The following is a 19,154-nucleotide window of genomic DNA, read 5'->3' on the forward strand; positions in this document are numbered from 1 at the left end:
GTGTAATGCACTGCACTCATCGAAGGAGCGTGTTATACTTGCTCTACTTACGTTACTTGTCAGGGCGTCCAGCACCAGGATATAAATGGAAGACAGCAGAAATCGCGTTTGCAACACGTTCACAACCCGCACGTGATTGTGTTTCTGTGTTCCCGTGAAATCCAGTAGAAACCTCGCTTGTAAAGCACGAAGTTTTGACGATAGACGGAGTAGAACGACAGGGATAAGCCCTGCTTCCTACTAAAATTTATTGCTAAAAATATACACGGTGAAACCGTGCGCTTATCAGTAACATCCTACGGCAATTTTGAATACGTTCTTTATTCTGCATAAGAGGCGCACCGGAGACCTTGAGCTTACTAAAGTGATCGGCGTCAGCAGTGGTTCACTGAATTGATGGTCGGGCACTTTCGTTATCGACAGGTCGTTCCCAACGCTAAGGCCGCTTAGTATTTTAATGCTCACCGCATCACAGACATAGCGCACTCTCCATTATTACATCGGAAGAGGCGCAAAAAGTTTATCGTTTCAAGGTTGGAGTAGATTTAGCGGAAAGCGAATAACAATAAAAGCTTTTTTTACTTTACGCATGAAATAATTCACAGCAACAGATTGATTCCCTACAGGTGAAGGGCAAGTAATAAAGAAAACGCTGCAATCGAACGTTTTTCTACTGTAAAAACTAAATGTTTTTTTCTCAATCTTAGAATGACAACGTTTGCACCGTCAACTCCACATTTTTCAATGGATGTCGCCCCCTGTATTTGTTTTGTTTCTTTGGCACAGCCTTTGCACGAAACGCTGCAGAACTTACCTGTAACGCTACATGGAACGCTCTAAGACTTGCCAGTTCACAGCAGGTAAAACGAGACCATAATAAAAGCATAGTATTTAGGCGCGACGACAACAGCAAGCAGCAGCGACAACAAGAACTACATCAAAAGAACAGGAAAGCAGTGCGAGATGATTCCAGACAGCATCATCTAACATCCCGGCCTTTTCCTCCGGTCTGCGGAAATGTCGAGGGTCTGATTAGTTTTCACTTCCTGTTCCGTTTTCTCCAGCCTTCCATAAAAAAATGCGCCGAGGCAAGATAACAGATTTACGGTGCATGGAAAGCAGGTGCCAGCCAGAAATAAAGAACACACATATTAATAAAAACTAAATATAAAGAAACAGTCCCCTCACAGATGCAGAGCAAAAATATATACGAGTTCACCCAATCAGCCCCAGGGGACCTTGTTCTTCGGCTAACACGTTGTTTACTTCCACAATCGTTGCATCTCGTCTTCCTTTCACAGCGGCTTTTCCTAAAGGTTGAATACCAAGGAAGGCGAATTGACATTAGCGTAGGTTAAAATGGTAAAATGACGACATTGGTGAGACCTATATATCGTTCATGTTGAAAGAAACAAAAAAGAAGCACAAAAAACCCGCTAGAAAATACGAAAAGTCATTTTATTCTTTTGCATTTCAAAAACCCGCGATAGTCCGGATATTGCTTCGCGGACAGGAAGATAACGACTTTGAACAAATCGTTTAAATTGGCGTGCCAGACGTGTCTGAATGGACAAAAGTGCGCACTGAGCTTCTTTTCACGCTATTACCGCGTTTGACGCAGCGGCTGATTCAAAGCGCTGTAAGTATGGTAGATAACGAGACCAAGATCGGCAGAAAATGACAGAATAACAGCCAGAGAATTTTTTTAAACGAAATAACTACGCGTGTCAACCAGTCGGCGCGAACTATACAAAAACGACATTTCATCCAGAGACAGCCAAAATATGGTGTGTGTGGCCCTTGTTCCAACTAAACTTCCTTGTTTATCAAAGTTCCGCTGTTGTTCTTCAATGTACAAAGAATCTTGTACAACAGGAGGTTCGTACTCGCCTAGACAGCTCACGTCCGCTAGATCGTTAGAGGGGTGACGCCAGCCAGTGTTTTGGTTTAGAGTAGTTGGGGCTTGACTAGGGAGGCTGACAGGTACCGACGTCGTTAGCTACGAGCTGACGTTGGCTTGCGTCTGGTAGAGTTTGGTTGAAACTGCAAATAAAGACGAACCAGATGTATTTCCTGATCGTGCTCGATCGTGCCCGAGCAGCTGAGTGTAAGGGCTGTGAAGAAGACGTTGGTGCTGTATAATATATATATATATATATATATATATATATATATATATATATATATATATATATATATAAATATATATATATATATATATATATATATATATATATATATATATATATATATATATATATATATATATATATATATATATATATATATATATATCGTGAAGTGGAGTCCTTAGTTGCTGCAGGAATACGCACAAAGTAGAAGTACGCTCTTCGGAGACTTTATTTCCAACGTTTCGACCTGAGACAGGTCTTCCTCAGGAAGACCTGTCTCAGGTCGAAACGTTGGAAATAAAGTCTCCGAAGAGCGTACTTCTACTTTGTGCCTATATATATATATATATATATAGACATATAGTAAAAAATGGGTATAGCTTCTAACAAAACTGCTTATTGGTCGACGTTTCGGTCGGATGCCGACCTTTATCAAGACAACATTTCGTATTTCTCTGCATGTATTTATAAGCTCGTCGTCCAACGACGCCGAAAGAGAGAGAGAGAGAGAGAGAGAGAGGGATTTGGGGAGAAAAGCAACGACAAACACACCCTCTCGGCGAGTTGAGGTAGAGGTTAACAAAAAGAGAAATTGAGAGAGAGAGAGAGAGAGAGAGAGAGAGAGAGAGAGAGAGAGAGAGAGAGAGAGAGAGAGAGAGAGAGAGAGAGAGAGAGAGAAATCCTAAGCATGTATAGCGGAGAGAAGAGTACACAAACCTTTCAAAACGCTGTCGTCTATCATTCGTCAGCTTGTAGAAAGAGTGACAGGGACCGCCCGCTTCAGAAGGGCGCCGCTCTGCTCAAGAAAGGAAAGCGCAAAGCAGTAACAGAAAGGATCTCACACAATCACTGGGGGCACAGCATTCCAATGGTCACTGACATTACGGGAATGGTTTACAGGAAGCGGTCGCAGCCGCACACATGTTTCAGTGACGCCAACCCTACAAACAAATAGGAAGGCTCGTTAAGAGTGTAGGTACGATCTCCGCACTGTGGCTCAAAACATGCAAGGTTGCAAACATGCATATACATATATATATATATACATATATGTGTGTGTGTGTGTGTGTGTGTGTGTGTGTGTGTGTGTGTGTGTGTGTGCGTGTGCGTGTGCGTGTGCGTGTGTGTGTGTGTGTGTGTGTGTGTGTGTGTGTGTGTGTGTGTGTGTGTGTGTGTGTGTGTGTGTGTGTGTGTGTGAAATATATATAAACTCACACAGAGGGCGAGAAAATAAGGTAAGTAGAGACATACACATGCGAGAAAAACATTGCAAAAAATAAAAGTTTACTGTATGATGTGTTGGTTTGGTACTTTCAAAAGCCTTACTGGCCACCAACTTCTGACAGATAGGATGGCTCAGAATTTTTTTTTATTAAGTGCGAATGCACTTCTTAAGCGACCCTGAATCACGCGTCCACCGCCGTCCGTCCGTCCGCACCACATACCCACTTAGGGCGATTGGCCAAGAAGAGTTCCTAATTTCTTTAGCACATACCCACTTAGGGCGATTGGCCAAGTAATCTGAATCACGCGTCCACCGCCGTCCGCCCGTCCGCACCACATACCCACTTAGGGCGATTGGCCAAGAAGAGTTCCTAATTTCTTTAGCACATACCCACTTAGGGCGATTGGCCAAGAATCGGGCGTGAGAAGGGCTAATGCACCCGCTTAAAGGAGTACTGACACGAAATTTCAAAGCTGAGATCCGCTCTAGCAATCAAGTACAACGACAACACAAATAGGTGTCTGTGAATAAATGCATCTTTCTTTCTTTGTAGTTGTGTGTGTGTGTGTGTGTGTGATCTCTCTTTCGCGAACATTACCGAACCGCGCAAATTCAACTCCTGCATTCGCACTTTCACATTCTTCCCCTCGGGGAAATGCGGGGAAATTTTTTTGCTATTGTATCTTAGTAACCCTCTACCCTTTTTTATATCACTGTTAACCCTTCACCGGAAATTAAACCCACGTCATTCGCGCGGAGTAGCCCAACGTATCAGTACACCGCCATAGAATAGCATCCTTAGCAAAGTCCACAATTTAATAGCAATGACAGGGAGAGCGAGCCAACATCGTCGCTGCAGTAACTTATTTAGCTCAACCTACACAAGTAACGCCTCTTTACAGCTTGTCTATGAGGCAGAACCCGATCGGCTGACAGCTGGATCCGTTTAGGCAGCAATGGCTCCCATTGGAAAACACCAAGTACAAAAAAAGCACCAAAAAAGGTGGAGAAAGTGCGTCGTCGGTGCGTGGCCAAAGAAGGCAAAAGAAGAAGATCGGGGTGGGAAAGTGTTGGAGAGCCACATCGACGGTCGTGTCTCCGTGAGCAGCTGTCCAGAAAAGGAGCAACAGCCCATTCCACCAGCCTGCTTGCCTGCCGAGTTGAATGATTCCCGAGACTACTGCCGCTCCTAGAAGAAACCGGCGTGGCCCGATTCATAATGCTGGCTGCCAAGTCGGCCAGTAGAAAACAAACGATGCAGCCTCCTCCGTGCGGATGGTGCTACAAAAGAGAGACGCGGTCGCGTGCACGCGTGCCAGGACCGACGACACAGTGGAGCTTCAGCTGTGTTACGAGAGATCCCATCCCGGCGGCACTGTGATTTCTGGGTGTCTGCTATGGTGGCAGCCTCTTGGGACGTCCGAGCGGTCACGTTATGTACGGCGAGTCGGGAGCAAGCAGCGCAGTGCTCGCCCTGGCTAGCTGGCCGCAACCGTGTGTATAGCGAATACACTGGGACTGCTTGACGTGTTGTTTGTTACGCAGAGGGCGCAGCGGCAAGTTAGTTTTGTTCAGAGACGTCAATTGGTTGAACAAAACGAGGCTTGCGATTTATTCGCAACGTCTCGCTGTCGGCGCGCTGGTGGTCTGTATGGCAAATTGGAAGGGAGAATCAGCGACTGAAAGGGAAATTCACCAAAGTCACTGACTGTACCGAAGGTACCAGTAGAGTCACTGACTTTGGGACACTTGCCGGTAGTGTTTTCACTGATGTACTTTTCTAACGCACTTCAAAAAACTCCTTAAAAAAATCCTTAACGGGTTGGAGGTTTTAGCACTCGGGAGTGTGGTCTGGGCTATTGTTCCTAAAAAAAATTAAACATGAACAGCTACGACTAAACCCTAGTACTTCTTACGATGTGAATGCCCAAACGTTATTATCCAATCGCCGGCCTGTTTCTTGGCCCCGAGAGGAACAGGAGCTGCCACATGTTGCAGCGCTGGCAGTGAGTGCGGCAGTTCGCGGCGTTTCTGGTGAATGCTGTGTCGTTGGAGGAGGCAGCGGCTTGAATGAAACTGATATTACACGAAACCAATGTCTTACATCAGTAAAAATAAAATGGACGCAGAAAGACAAAACAAAGCCACTCATAAGCTATGTGCACACTGGTCGCGCACTCGCCGTGGTACACGACGCGGGAGAGGTGTAAACACACACGCGACACACGCGTGGACAAACATAATTACGGCAGAATACCTGTGCGCAAAACGGATGGACCTGTTATTTTTAGGCGGTGACTAAGAAACGGGCCTTACTAAAGTTACAGAGCTGCAGAGTAGAACATCCGCACAAGGAATAGCGCGCTCAGTTTTCCGCAGCGTTTTGTAAAATAATGGTCGACTGAAGGCAGCCACAGTGAATGCACGCGGAAAGATTAAGCCCACGAAAAAAAAATCTAGGGAAGCTTGCCCTCATGCGCAAGACTTTAGTCGCGAAGCTGTTGTAGGTGAACATTGACGGCCAGATAGTTTCAGTAGCACGTCCTGCCTTTCGGTTCGCGGCTTCTTCCTAGGCCATGCGAACTGCGCGCGGCCGGGCCATGCCGAGAACTGCGAAGACTGCGCGCGAGGTCACTTGTACGATACTGAGCACATGCGATCGAGGATGCGAGCTCCCCGCGAAGGGTTCTCCGACGATACTGGTGTATGCGCACGCTCCTCTCGAGGGTTGCGGCGGCCGCTATCACATGTCTTTCCCTTGTACAGTCGGTAATGCGACAGCTGGGCGGCGCCAACGCGATAACATTCCTCGCGCGGAGTTTTTGGCGGGCAGGAACCCCGAACTTACGGCCGGTAACAACAGCTACGCTGTTAAAAGAAACCGGAACAATAATAAAGTAAAGGCCACCAAATACCGTAAAAAATAACAGCGCTTTTTATACTCTGTTGACTTGACCAAACAAGCTCGTCCGCTTCGCTGGCTTCGTTTCACGTTTAGTTCGTTTTTTTTTTGTCCGAGGGGGGTTGTCATGATTCTTACGGTTTTCGAAATATGAATTCTAGAATTGATTTCGGGGACATGTGGGCCGTATCGATTTGAGGTTGCACAAGTTTCTCTGCGATGTCCCTGCGGAGAAGTTGCTTCTCATGCTGAATAAATGAAACCTCGGGCAAGGGAAAGCAGAAATTTCGCAGTCTTGACGTGCTCGCCAGGTTTAAAAACACGAGCAGAAACACACTTCAAGTGGAGGTCTCAGAATTCCGGCAGACTGAAAGCGCAGGCGTACACTGGTGGTATTAAGCGACGTTTTGCCTGTAATGCCTTAGCTGTATCGACACGATCTCCCGTTGTAGGAGGACGGGTTCTCGATGTGCGTGCGCGTTTTTTGTTTCGTAGAGTTCATGGTTCACCCCCCGGTGTGGATCAGTGGCTAGGGTTCGATTCCCTGGGTTTGATTCCCTGCGGCGAAGGCCACTTTTCCGACGGAGGTGAAAAGCGGAAACGCCCAGCCGTTTGAGATTTCGGCGCACGTTAAAGATCCCCAGGTGGTCAATATAATCCGCAGCCCTCCGCTACGGCTCACCTCATTGCCTGTGTAGCGTCGGCGGGTAAACCAGTTTTGGAAGAAGAATAAACACTTCCGGTGAAAAGTCTGTCGGTAGTTACAGCGTAATCTCAAGCCAATTTACACGCTCGGTACCTGGCATCACCGCGAGCTTAAACTCGCGGTCTAGTGCATCGCGTTGTTCTTCGAGCATAGGAAGTTCGGCCGCTCTCGGGAGCTTTCTTTCTCCTCTGGCCGCTTCTGCCTCTTGGTGGGCTGCACTGGCTTTTTTCTGTAGCCATTCTCTACTCAGCGCCCGCCAGACATAGCCCTTCCTCGATCACGAGGAGTTTTGCTAGGTCCATATGCGGCGCGACGTTCTCGACCCTCCGTAAAAATTTTTCTCCTCAACCCTCTGAAAATTTTTTTGTTTCTGTTATTTTATTTTCATTAATTAGAGAACTAAACGTACCTGCTGCCCCATTTATACAAGCGAATAACGTTTACGCATCGGACCTAAAGGACGAACAAAAAAAAACATTGAATTGTTTTTTTGTTTCCGGGGAACAGTAACTTACCAGCCAACCTAAAACAAATCCAGGTTCTAAGTTTGGCGAGCAGATAAAGTGTCTGCTCTGAAACAAAAAAAGAAAGAATAGCGTGCTTGTATTACAAGACAGATTTTGGTTCCGCCTATCGGAATTTCTTCATTATTTCCAAGCTAGTTTAGCCGAGCATAAAATATTAAAAAAATGTTATACAAAAAAAACAAGCACAAATAATTTCGGGTCAGGTGACACATCTCACACAGCGCACATTCATCAGAAGACCAAACATGCCCCTGTTCCTCTAATAAAATTGGATAATTTTTTTGCAGCACGGGCAGGGGTGGCCTAAAGACCAAAACATAACTTGTATGAAATTAGAAGGCGCGTAGAAAATAGCAGTGCGAAATAATGAATCAGTTGCCATATTGTCTTGATTACGTCGTTCTCCCTAGACTTTGTCGAAGCACTCACTTTTGAAGAAAAAAAAAGAAAGAAAGTTAATCAAGCGCAAGTTAACTCATAGCTGGGTGTAGGATGGCAAATAATATTTGATTTCGGTAGGAACCATAGAAAAAATAACAATTGATTGCACAAAAAAAATAACAAAAGCGCTAGTGCAAAGACCTCCAAAGTTTGGCCACTGCACAGGGCTTGAATAAGCCGTGAAAAAATGAACGCACAAATGAAACAAAGAATGGTTACCTTATTTCCGCAATAATGTTTCGGCCAAACAATAAAAAAAGGACGAAATAATATAGGAAATTCTATGAATAAAAAAACGCTTCCATTAATCAAAAACTGAATGAAACCACTGAGAGAGTTTGAACAGACACCGCTGTATGCACAGACGCTCTGTGTATGCTTCGGCGCGGCTCAACTCCGTTTATTCGCCTTCTGCGGTTGGGACCACGGTCTATGCACATACCGACGGCTACCCTCCCTACGCCGTCGCACAGACTCCGGTGCATGGTTCGGCCATGGCACTATGCCAGACGTGGAAGAATTCCATCGTAGGCCGGTGTATTACCAAATGCAACGGAAAGAGAACGCTCGCAATAGTAGACAGACAGGTTTAATTAATAACGTTTGATTAATAGAACCGAAATGTCTCGCCCCGCCAGTTCACCTTTTTGGCTTTTTTTGCGGGATGACAAATCTTTCCCAAACACGACTACACACTTCCTCCACTCCCAGACACCTTTGTAACGCTTTAGACATTGTGCTAGGGCAGATGACTTTGAAAGCCTGCCCCTTCCTTACGCTTCTGCTTCTTGGCCAATTCCATTTCTGGCGATATCCACTCAGTATTAGCAGAGTCTTTCAATGCTTTGAAAGACTCTGGTATTGAACATTGAAAGACTCTGGTATTAGTAAGAACAAGACATCGGCTTCCTTGAACCTGAGAGAGTCAAGTTTGTGATTAAGTTGGACACATCTTCAAAGGAAGGCAGCCTGGACTGAATCTGTTCGGAAAATAATGTTGCTTTCCATCCTTCGGCATGGATAATTATAGCGTTGTAATAAATGCAGGGAAAACAGCGCCGGCGCAATGCATTTTGTTGATAAAATTTTTAGTTCTGTCGGTGATATCGATCATTTCAGTTAATGAAATCACAGGACTAAAACGTAACTCTGCCCAGTGGTAAAATATTTGCCTTGAAAACTTAGTCTATTAGAAGGAGTACTTAAAAATTTTCAACTTACCTGTTCAAAAATAGAAAGTAGCTTTAGTGTTTTGAGTCATGATGCTGCGTGACCTTGTCTTGAAAAAACAGGGTCTACTTTTTTCTGTATAGGCCACCAAGGAACAAGAGAAATATTATGAAAGTAATTCGGAGTCAATAAGAATACGGTTGACAAGATTTATTAAGTCCAAGTGCGCTACCGCGTCGTTTAAAACAATTGCCACTTTGACAGTACGTGGTGTACGGATGTCGGCTAGAAGTGTAAAAAAATGAGTGACGATGATGGTGTGAAATATGCGTAAGCGGAATTAATTTCCATCCGAAAAATGCTTTATAGGCGTTCGCTTTCTCAATGGGGTCCATTAAGCATATAAGCGCCAGTGCTGCATTATTTCTTAGCTACGAAAGTTTAATCAGTCCCTGATTCGTGTCCTATTTCCATCATAATTTTTATTGTGGTTTACACCTTTATTTTTGGTATTATCCGCACTTTTAATGCACTCAAGATATCATTTCATAACATTTCCAAAGTCGTGTTTGACGCTGCGTTTTTATTTTTTTATGCTGTTCCTGGTTACCTATACAAGCACTAGATGACTTGTGACAAATGAGTTTCTAGGGATGACTCTTTATCTGTCCGAGGTCCTAGCTGAGTCTTATCCCTCTTGTTTTTAGCCTCACGTCCAAATAGGTGACATAGGATAAGCAAGTTCCTCGGGACCATGTCCCTCGCTGTACTACGTCATAGGCCATTGTCTATCCCATCACTATCCATACGTCCCTTGCGATGTGTATTCTGGTTCCTAAGGCTTATTATTGAAATGTAGGCCTTCAAATAAGGTTTACTAGTTTTTTTGCAATACAGGCCGACGGGTATTGAATTCTCGAGCTATTTAATGGCCATATACATTTTATTAATAGAATTATGTTGACGTTGATCCGGTCTAATTGGGCCTTAACGTTTTCCTCTATACCGGTAATAAACTCACTAGCTTTGCTTGTGCCTTTCCTCCATCTGATAGCAAGCTCACGTGTGTTCGGTCGTTTCACGCTGCGTTCATTCTTGACGCTACGTTGAGTGATTTACCACCTCGCATTTAGCGCTGCCGGTACTTCTCCACCCAAGTTCGCTATACCAGGCACGCCCGCTCACCGGGCATTGACGTACTAGTTCGCAAAGATTGGTTATTTTCCCTGTCCCATCTGGTTGTTCTTATGCAGCCACTTTCGTGCGGTATCGACAACTAACTCACAATGACGCTATATTCACTCGTACTGCAATCACTGCTGATGTGGTTTTTACCTGCTCTGTCCAATGGTTGTGGAAGATGATAGTTTGGAGATTTAGACCCGCTACTTGATTCTGTATACTCTGCTAGGCCGCGAATAACACCTCTTCGATGTTATCTCGCTTAGGTTGCCAATACTGCTGAGTGCTTTTGTTCTGTAGTAGTAACTCCGCTGCCCTTAACTGCAGGTTGCCATTACCTGGTCTTCAGTAAAGACTTGACCTGCTTTTTTCTCTTGGGATTTGGCGACCAATTTTTTGTCTGTATCGTTAAAATGAAAGCGCAAATTGGGCCAAGTCCTTAAAGGTTGGAGTGATGTGAGAGGTTATCACAATATTTCATTGTCTGTCGTTTCTGGAAGGACAAAGCAGTTCAAATTACCTTTAGCATCAGTACGCTGCGACCTTGGTGATTCTCTAGCCAGCAGGGTTTTTTTCGCAACAACAGGAGAAACTGAAGAGGTGTTTCTAAGACACTCACTTTGACACACGCAGCTTGTTCCCCTCTCCGGTTTCTTCAGTTGACCATTATTTCTGGATGTATCACTTTACTGGTTCATAGACAAAACCATTGGCAATACGCGAGCGCTTCTCACTGTGAAACACTCAGCGAATTCCTGAATATATTTAGGGCCCCCAAACCCATAGAATTTGTCGTTACGTGGGAAGTACTCACAAAAACTGCTAAAATATTGTTTACAGATGTATTTAGAAATTCCCGCGCTAAATGCTTGAGCCAATTCAACAGTTCATTCGCCGCGAAGCATGGAGAAAAATGGGTATTTCTCGACCGGGCCGCAAATGCTTGAATCAAATGACAGACAGACAGACAGACAGACAGACAGACAGACAGACAGACAGACAGACAGACAGACAGACAGACAGACAGACAGACAGACAGACAGACAGACAGACAGACAGACAGACAGACAGACAGACAGACAGACATTTTCTGCAATTAGGTAGCCCGAGGAAGATTATTATCTTTAGAAAAAGGGGAACGAATAATTGGGCACAATTTTTATGTCTTTTCCAGATTAATAAAATTGTTGCGAAGGCTCCTGAATCTCCATGTTAATGAGCGTAAAGGAATTCTGAGACAAATTTTATGCAAAATGTTTTCAAAACAACGTTACATAACCGACGCTACCAGTGTTTGTTTAATTTGGGATACAGGTGGGATTGATTGTTAGAATTGCAAATGAAAAAAGAAACAACCAGACAAAAGCCGTCAAAACAGATGGAGAGAAAGAAAAGACGTAATCAAAATATTTTGGCTAGAGCTGTTTTATGCACATTAAAAACTAAAGGTCCCACCAGGTGACGCACAAGCCGTGCGACGTCCGACATCCCAACCGACGTCCCGACGGCCCGACATACCGACGTCGGGACCGACGTTCCGATTCAAAGTGAGAGCAAGTAATCATCACCAAAAACAACAGCACGAAAAGTGAATTGTATTGAGCAAACCCTCTTTCATTTCATCATGACAGGTCCGTGCCGCGTGAAATGTGCGTGACAGGTGAACGCGCGGGATAGTGCGTCAGATTAGGCACGTGCATGTCGCTTGCGTGGCAGGTGAATGGGACGGCACATAATAGAACGGGAGTAGATGAGGCTGCTGTGTGAATAGCGGCCAGCCTGTCCGTCAATGTAATTCACGTCAAAATACGATGTAATGAAAGCAAACAAGGAAACGCCAACCCGACGTAGCATAAAAGAAATCGATAATCCCTAAGCTTTCACACAGCACGTAAGGAGACTTAAGTACCCGAGGAAGTTTACATTCTCCGCATAGAAATCACTCCCCGTTAATACAGCTGTTGCAGAGCACGTAGTGCTCAATTTCCTTCCCCTCCTTTGTTGTATGCAAAAACAGGCACGGCGGAATGGCCGGAACGTAGTTGGATCCAGATGGGCATTCGTAAAAGATTACTCGTGTTTTTCGACTGCTTGGTTACGTCTAGTTCTTGCAATAGATTCGAATGAAGAAACGAAAGCAATACTGCAAACATGCGTTCTTACTTTTACTGTAAGCTCAACTAAACGTTTTACCAATCCAATCCTATTACTTCAGCAACATCGTACGTGGCTCCCACCTTCAAACCTCGTGCATCTTGCCGCATTTTTTTACTACAATGAAAGGAAATTCAATCTCCTTCCCCCCTTCCCTTGAATTCCCCTTTCCCTGATAAGAAAAACTTCTTCCGGAGGCATGAGCAGGGCGTGCGCGCAACATTGGAAGAAACTGAGACGCTGATAAAGTGAACGCAGCAGTAGAAGGCGCACCAAAAATAGTAAAACCACGAACTAAAACTGTAGGCATGCTGCAACGCTTCCAGCATCGAAGTCGGGCTCCTAGGCGTTCGTCTTGTCGCAACGTTGCCAGCACGCACAAGCAGATATATTCGTAAGTGCTCGTGTTTCTGCATGCGACACAGACGTGCAAAGCGAAAAAAAAGAATGTTTGTTTCGGTGCTAGGCACGCACACTTCCTGCTGTAGAACTTCAGCGAAAAAAAAAATTATTTATACAGAACGCACCGCGCCGTCAAGGACGGTGTGGCGATGTGTAATAGGGCAACTTTTTTCAGCATAAAAATGGCGCAGGAAGCAAAGAACAAAGTGGGGATAGGGGGTGTGTACTATATAACGGGAGACGGGGAAGAAAGAAGAAATGCATAAAACAGAAGGCCAGGAGGCCGCATCTGTTGCGAAGTGCACTAAGCGAAAGAAAACCAATCATGAGACACGAAAGTACCGGGCGAACCATGAAAACCTTTAGGCAGCGCCTAACGAGGTTGAAAGTTCGGTGGTTGAGACTGCTGTTCTACATCTTTTTTCCGACGTTTCCGGCGTTTGATCTTTAGAAATCGTGTGCACAGCAGAATGTCATCAAAAACCAAATAAAAACTTACAAAAGACGAGAGACGAGGACTATGGTCAAAAAGATCTACCAACATTGGGCAAGTTGGAACTGGTTAAACATTTTGGAGTGCAGCGTAGTAAAAGCAACACGAAAGAAAGAAAAGACACAGGACGACGCTGTGGGTCGTTCTATGTACTTTCTTTTTGTGTTTCGTGTTTCTTCTACTACGTTGCCCTTACAAATGTTTAAAGATTGCGGTCGGCGAATTTGAAGGAGTTGCATGTGTACGGTGGAACGCGTTGTTGGATCGGCGAGTAGCTTCAAGCTTTGTTTGGGAATGAGAGAGTGAGTGAATTTTTATTACAAGGAGTGTAAGCACCTTGGGGAGAGGGGATGGAAGGAAGAGATTATTGTTGAAGGACCGTATTCAAAATGGGCGTTCTTGCTGATGGCGCTTAGAAGTCTCCACCGGTGTCGACTCCAGCTACACTACTCGCGCCAGACACTACCTACCCGGAAACGGTTCAATTTTCTGCAATAAAGATTTGCCGAAGTCTGCGTACGCTTTATGGTGTGAGGAGTCTGGATGAATATTTTTTCGGATTTCTAGGCGATGTTTGGCAAATTGTGGATGCGTCCATACTAAATCGGAGAGATCAGCTTTGACTTCAGTGCTTCAGTGGGGGCATCGTGGGTGCGTGTTGGGGTATTTAGCCAATTTACAGGTGTAGTTCACAATGTATACTCTGTATCAGCGCACAGTTTTTTACTTCTTTGATCTGGCGCAGAGATAAAGTTGCAAAGATATCCGGATAACCTTCTGAAATTTGGCAAGATATCCGGCAAGATGGCCTCTTGAAAACACTGTTTTTTTGTTCATGTTCAGTTGGAGAAGAAGAAGGCTGGAGGGGCATACGTCAGAAAGCCGAAAGTTAAGTTAGAGGAGGCTGCAAGTTTGAATACTTCTGTGGCGCCCCGAGGGCAGACTAGAATTCCTGGGCTAGTTTCCTCGTGGCACAGAATCCAGTCCATTGTTATGCGCACGTTGTGGCATTCGAGGAGTTCTTTGTGTAATAGTATAGAATTTACGAATGGGTTCAGCAACAGTGGTTTCCGAAGCTCTTGAATGGCTGCGAATGGGTCCGCATGCGGTCACTCCAAAAAGGTCCTACCCGGAACATACTTTTTTAGAATTTAACTTTTTAATAAACCTCGTGCTATAACACAGTTTTTGGTATTCGTTAAAGTTCCCGTTCCAGACGATTGTTTGCCTCACTTTAGTTTAATCACACCTAGGTAAATGGCTGTGTTAGCTATTCCGTGTCTTTAAATGAAATATTCCGTAGCCGCCAGTTTTTAGGATATTTTATGGCTCCTAAAATATGGCTCCTAAATATTTTATGGCTCCTAAAATATGCTAAAAACACTTTGTGCTATTATGCTTAAATTTGTGAACAGACGTGTTATTATGTACGCTGTAAATCGGGTGGCTGAGGCCCCTGTCAGGCCACGTAAGCCTTTAGTCTCAGCCTCCCCTTGGTTTTGCCAAGAAATAAAAAATCAAATACTCAAATACTTTTGTTCTTGTTTCGCTTTTCCTCGGTACGCCTTCCCATACATGGCATTCCAAAGGGGGTCATAAAAGCACACGTGTTTCCTATTCGCGGGCATGTTGCTTCCAAAGCCTTGGAAGAGTGATGTAATAACCGTGTGGCGGACCCACAATAATTCATGGCGGAGGCTACCATTCCTGATTAGATCGCACTAGCCATATTTTTGCTTTAGCTTACATAGTAAGGACGAGTTTCAATTGAAAAAAAAAAATGTACGCCATCCCGCCCTGCGATAGTGGATGTCCAGCGAAGCTGTTGTAAACAACACCTGCTGATGGTGGAGGGTATGAAATGTCCCTCGTTGTCTCGGCGGGCTTGTCGCTTGCACTCGGCTTCTCTGGAGGCAAATGCTGGCTCCTGACGCCTGCGCTCGGCGTCTTGGGGTACAGCTGCTGGGTCCTGCCTAGCCTCGCGCATGCGCTAGCCATCGAATGACGTCAAAGCGCCTCCCCTTTCGAGAGCAGCTGCAAACCTAATCTTTACCAGCACACATTGAGGGGGTGGGTTCCCATTGATCACCGGCGCCTTATCATCCATCGTGCAGTTTCATTGCCTGCTTTGTGGTTTTTTTCCTTTACATGAATACTGAGCTTTATTCTGCACGCCTGCCTATAGCCTGAGGCATGCGCTCGGCGTCTTGGGCGAGAACTGCTGGGTCCTGGCCGGCTTTTTCCTTTACGACACGAAATTTTCCTACCAACGAGAGGCTAACAGCTTGGCTGTAAAAGTGGAACGCGCCAGGAAAATGAAGATAAGCGTGAATGAAAGGGCGAGCACGGTTACCCGTGCTGGCTTCAGTTCCACACTTATAGAGTTACAGAAGCATGTGAAAGCAAGTTTGCTCCAGGGTGTGCACGGTGGCACCGGCAAGCAATGCTATATCGCGCGGAAGTCATTTGCTACGTTGGCGCGCATTTATTTTGAAACCTCTGGGTTTCATTGGTAAGCAGCACGATCGTTTTGGCGGTATTACAAGACAACGAAGCCGTGGGCGTTAATGCATCACTACACGAAACGCGCTTTTGGAGGAATCAGGAAAAACAGAAAGAGTAAGGGAGGTACGATCACGGAGGTAAAAGAGAAGAAAACATCTCCGAACAAAGATTCTATTAAAATATTTAATGGCACGGGCAATAGCGGCAAAAGCAGGAGTGGCTTTTTGGCTCCCCGAGACACAATGTGAAACCAGGCGTTGTAGCACCACCGCTCCCTTCGCTTCACCCCTCAATATTCCGCGTACCCTCTATGAAATCACCGCAGGTGAACTTAACACTGTTGCCCCAGCGCTGATTATATTTTTTACTGTAATCACATGCTGGGCCTTGTCATTCACCAAATTCGCACATTTGAACACGCTGATTGAACGTTTAGGAGTGGTGTGGTGAAACCCACCTGCGGTGATTGATGGGGACCAGCTTACGTTTATTTCCCATTTTAATGCGTAGCATTCTTTGCGTAGTGGGCGTAGATAGGCTTGTGTTGATGGTGATGGTGATTCTTTGCCGAGTACCCCCACAGCCAGGAGCGTGTAACGCCCTGTATTTCCACAATATTGCAGATTTCCCGAAAGTTCCAATTTTAGTCTTTAGAATGACGCAAATTGAGATAATTCGTCGAGCGAGATATTGAAAAACTGAAAAATAATAAAAATATAACAAAATTACTGAAAATGGCGAAACGTCTATTGCATGGCATTTCCAAAATAATGCAGATTTTTCAAAAGTTTCACCTGTACGTTATGATTGCGTAAATAAGGACGATTGGTTTAAACAAATTTCAAAAAATATTAAAAAAAGAAAAACATCAAGATAATGGCTAACCGTGTAACGCCCTGCATTTCCACAATAATGCAGATTTCGCGAGAGTTTCAAATGTAATTCTTAGGATAACGTAAATAGAGATAATTGGTCGAGCGAAATTTCGGGAAACTAAAAAATAACAAAAAAATAAAAAATAGCGGAAAACGTCAAACCGCATACCGCATGGCATTTCTAAAATAATGCAGATTTCTCTAAAGTTGCACCTGTAATTGTTGTAATAGCGTAAATAGACACAATTGGTGGAACGAGATTTTGAGAAACTAAAAAGTAAGAGAAACATAAAATAATTACGGAAAACGGAGAACCGTGTAACGCCCTGCATTTCCACAATAAAGCAAATTTCGGGAAAGTTTCAAATGTATCATTGTAATAACGTAAATGTAGAGAATTTGCCGGACGAAATTTCGAAAACTAAATATAAGAAAACTGCTAAAAAATTACGGGAAATGGTAAAACGTATAACGTATGGCATTTCCACAACATTGAGGATTTCGCCAAAGTTTCACCTGTAATCATTATAATAGCGTAATTAGAGACAATTGGTCTGACAGGACATAGGAAAAACCAAAAAAAAAAATGGCTGGAACAATCTCAAACTCAAGGCGGCATAAGGATGCTACGCATTATAGATAACTTTCTGAATTTCTGCAGAATTTTTTTACAGTTCAGTAATATTGCAAAAACATAAAATATTGTGCGCAGCTGTGATTTAAATCTGAGAAAAAATAAGAGGTGTGAGGACTAGAACATATTACTCGTTTCTTGATTTTTTTCTATCTTTTCAGAGGAAGGAGGGAAGAAAAAAAGCCGTATGACTAGAAGTGCAATATGATACATTCAAGTTTTAAGCAGCGTACGGTGTAAGCATGGAATAGCACAAATAAGGGGAAGAAAACCATCACAACTGAGAGGAAACCAAACAATCTGCAGTCCTTCATATAACAGTAAGCGCCCAACAGTCCCGGTTATACACAATTTTCTCTCGCAGTCATTCGAATTACAGAAAACGCGCTGTTGTCCCGACGACGCGCATTTTGCTATGAGTTCATGAAAAGAAATCAAAACATGAAATAAAGGACAGTTGCGTGCGGAAACAACGTGTTACGGTTGTCACATATAGGCGCAGGAAAACAGTTGAACTACAATTCCTATCGATCCCTTTATCCGGGGGAATCGGTTTGAAGGAAAAACAAAATACGCAATTTCTTGTTCCGTGTCAATTTGACATTAAGTTTGTTTTTGTGGCAAAATGTAGCAACCCGGAAAATATTTTGCAGCATTTGGGTTCTGTAGTTTGTTCTTCAAACGCTATTTTTCAATATTTTATTAGTGCTTGTGTGATGCGGAACAATTTTTGTGGTTAGGGAGGACAGTTTAAAGAAAAAGTTTCCTTGTTGTTTAAGTTCTTTTGTATATCAACCGGCTAGAGAATATGAATATAAGTGGTGCATTTTTATTAAGTTGTGTACAGTCATCCAGGAATGGCGAAAATGCATATTTATGTTGTTGCAGCAGTGATTAAAAATAATCCTCAGTAAATAGAAGCCGGCGCGCTAGAATCTCGAGGTTGGCAATAGCTTTAAGGGAAAAAGAAAGATTGACGCAAAGCAGAAAGGTTTTCATAATAGCGGGCAAGCCACACGTGTGTTATGAGTACCTTGTGTATACGCTATTATATATTGAATGCGGATAACATAGGACTTCCGCGAGATTCGAAAAAAACGGCTACAGATTCGTCCGTATAGCCCCAACCCAAGCTCTATTTTTTTCCCGTCGAGATTCGGCATTTCCGGTTGCTTCATATCGGTCGAGGAGTCGAAAGCCTTCAATAGAGTGGAGCCCCGCTATATGCTCGGTGTCTTGGGTCTCTACGGCTTCCCTTCAGAGTACGTAGGTAGCCTTAGGCTAGATTACTCGAAAGTGACCGCCCGCCTACTTGTTAATGACCGTCTCAGTTAGGGCTTTGCAGTTACGCACCGGATAAACAGTGTTGTCGCTGGTCCTCCTCGCTCTTTGCCCTGTGCCTGGACCCTCCTTTACGTCGCGCGGCAGCGTGCCCTTTCATCTGCGGCTTCCCGCTGCCCGGTCAAGGCCAGATTAAGGTTTCTGCATATGCGAGTGATGTGTCCCTTTTTCTCGGCGATGAAGATAGCTACCGAGCATTTATGCGGCTTTTTTTAATAGGTGAGCTGTCTAGATCCCGGCTGAACAAGGGCAAAAGCTGAGCGCTACGCTCTGGGTCTCTTGTTGCTTATCTGGCTGGATACGTAGAGTGGGTGAGCAAAGTCGGGGTGCTAAGCATTGTTTTTCACGCATCTGGAGAAGTTGCCTGGGAAACGTCGAAGGGTCTCCTAGACAAGGCCGACAAACACACAAGCATGGCATCAATCTCTGAGGGGAGCGTGTCATTTGGAGTGGTGTGTTTCAGCG

This window comes from Haemaphysalis longicornis, unplaced genomic scaffold (genome assembly GCF_048455015.1).
Source record: "Haemaphysalis longicornis isolate Haplotype H1 unplaced genomic scaffold, Haemaphysalis longicornis Haplotype H1 scaffold_2, whole genome shotgun sequence".
Taxonomy (NCBI): Eukaryota; Metazoa; Arthropoda; class Arachnida; order Ixodida; family Ixodidae; genus Haemaphysalis; species Haemaphysalis longicornis.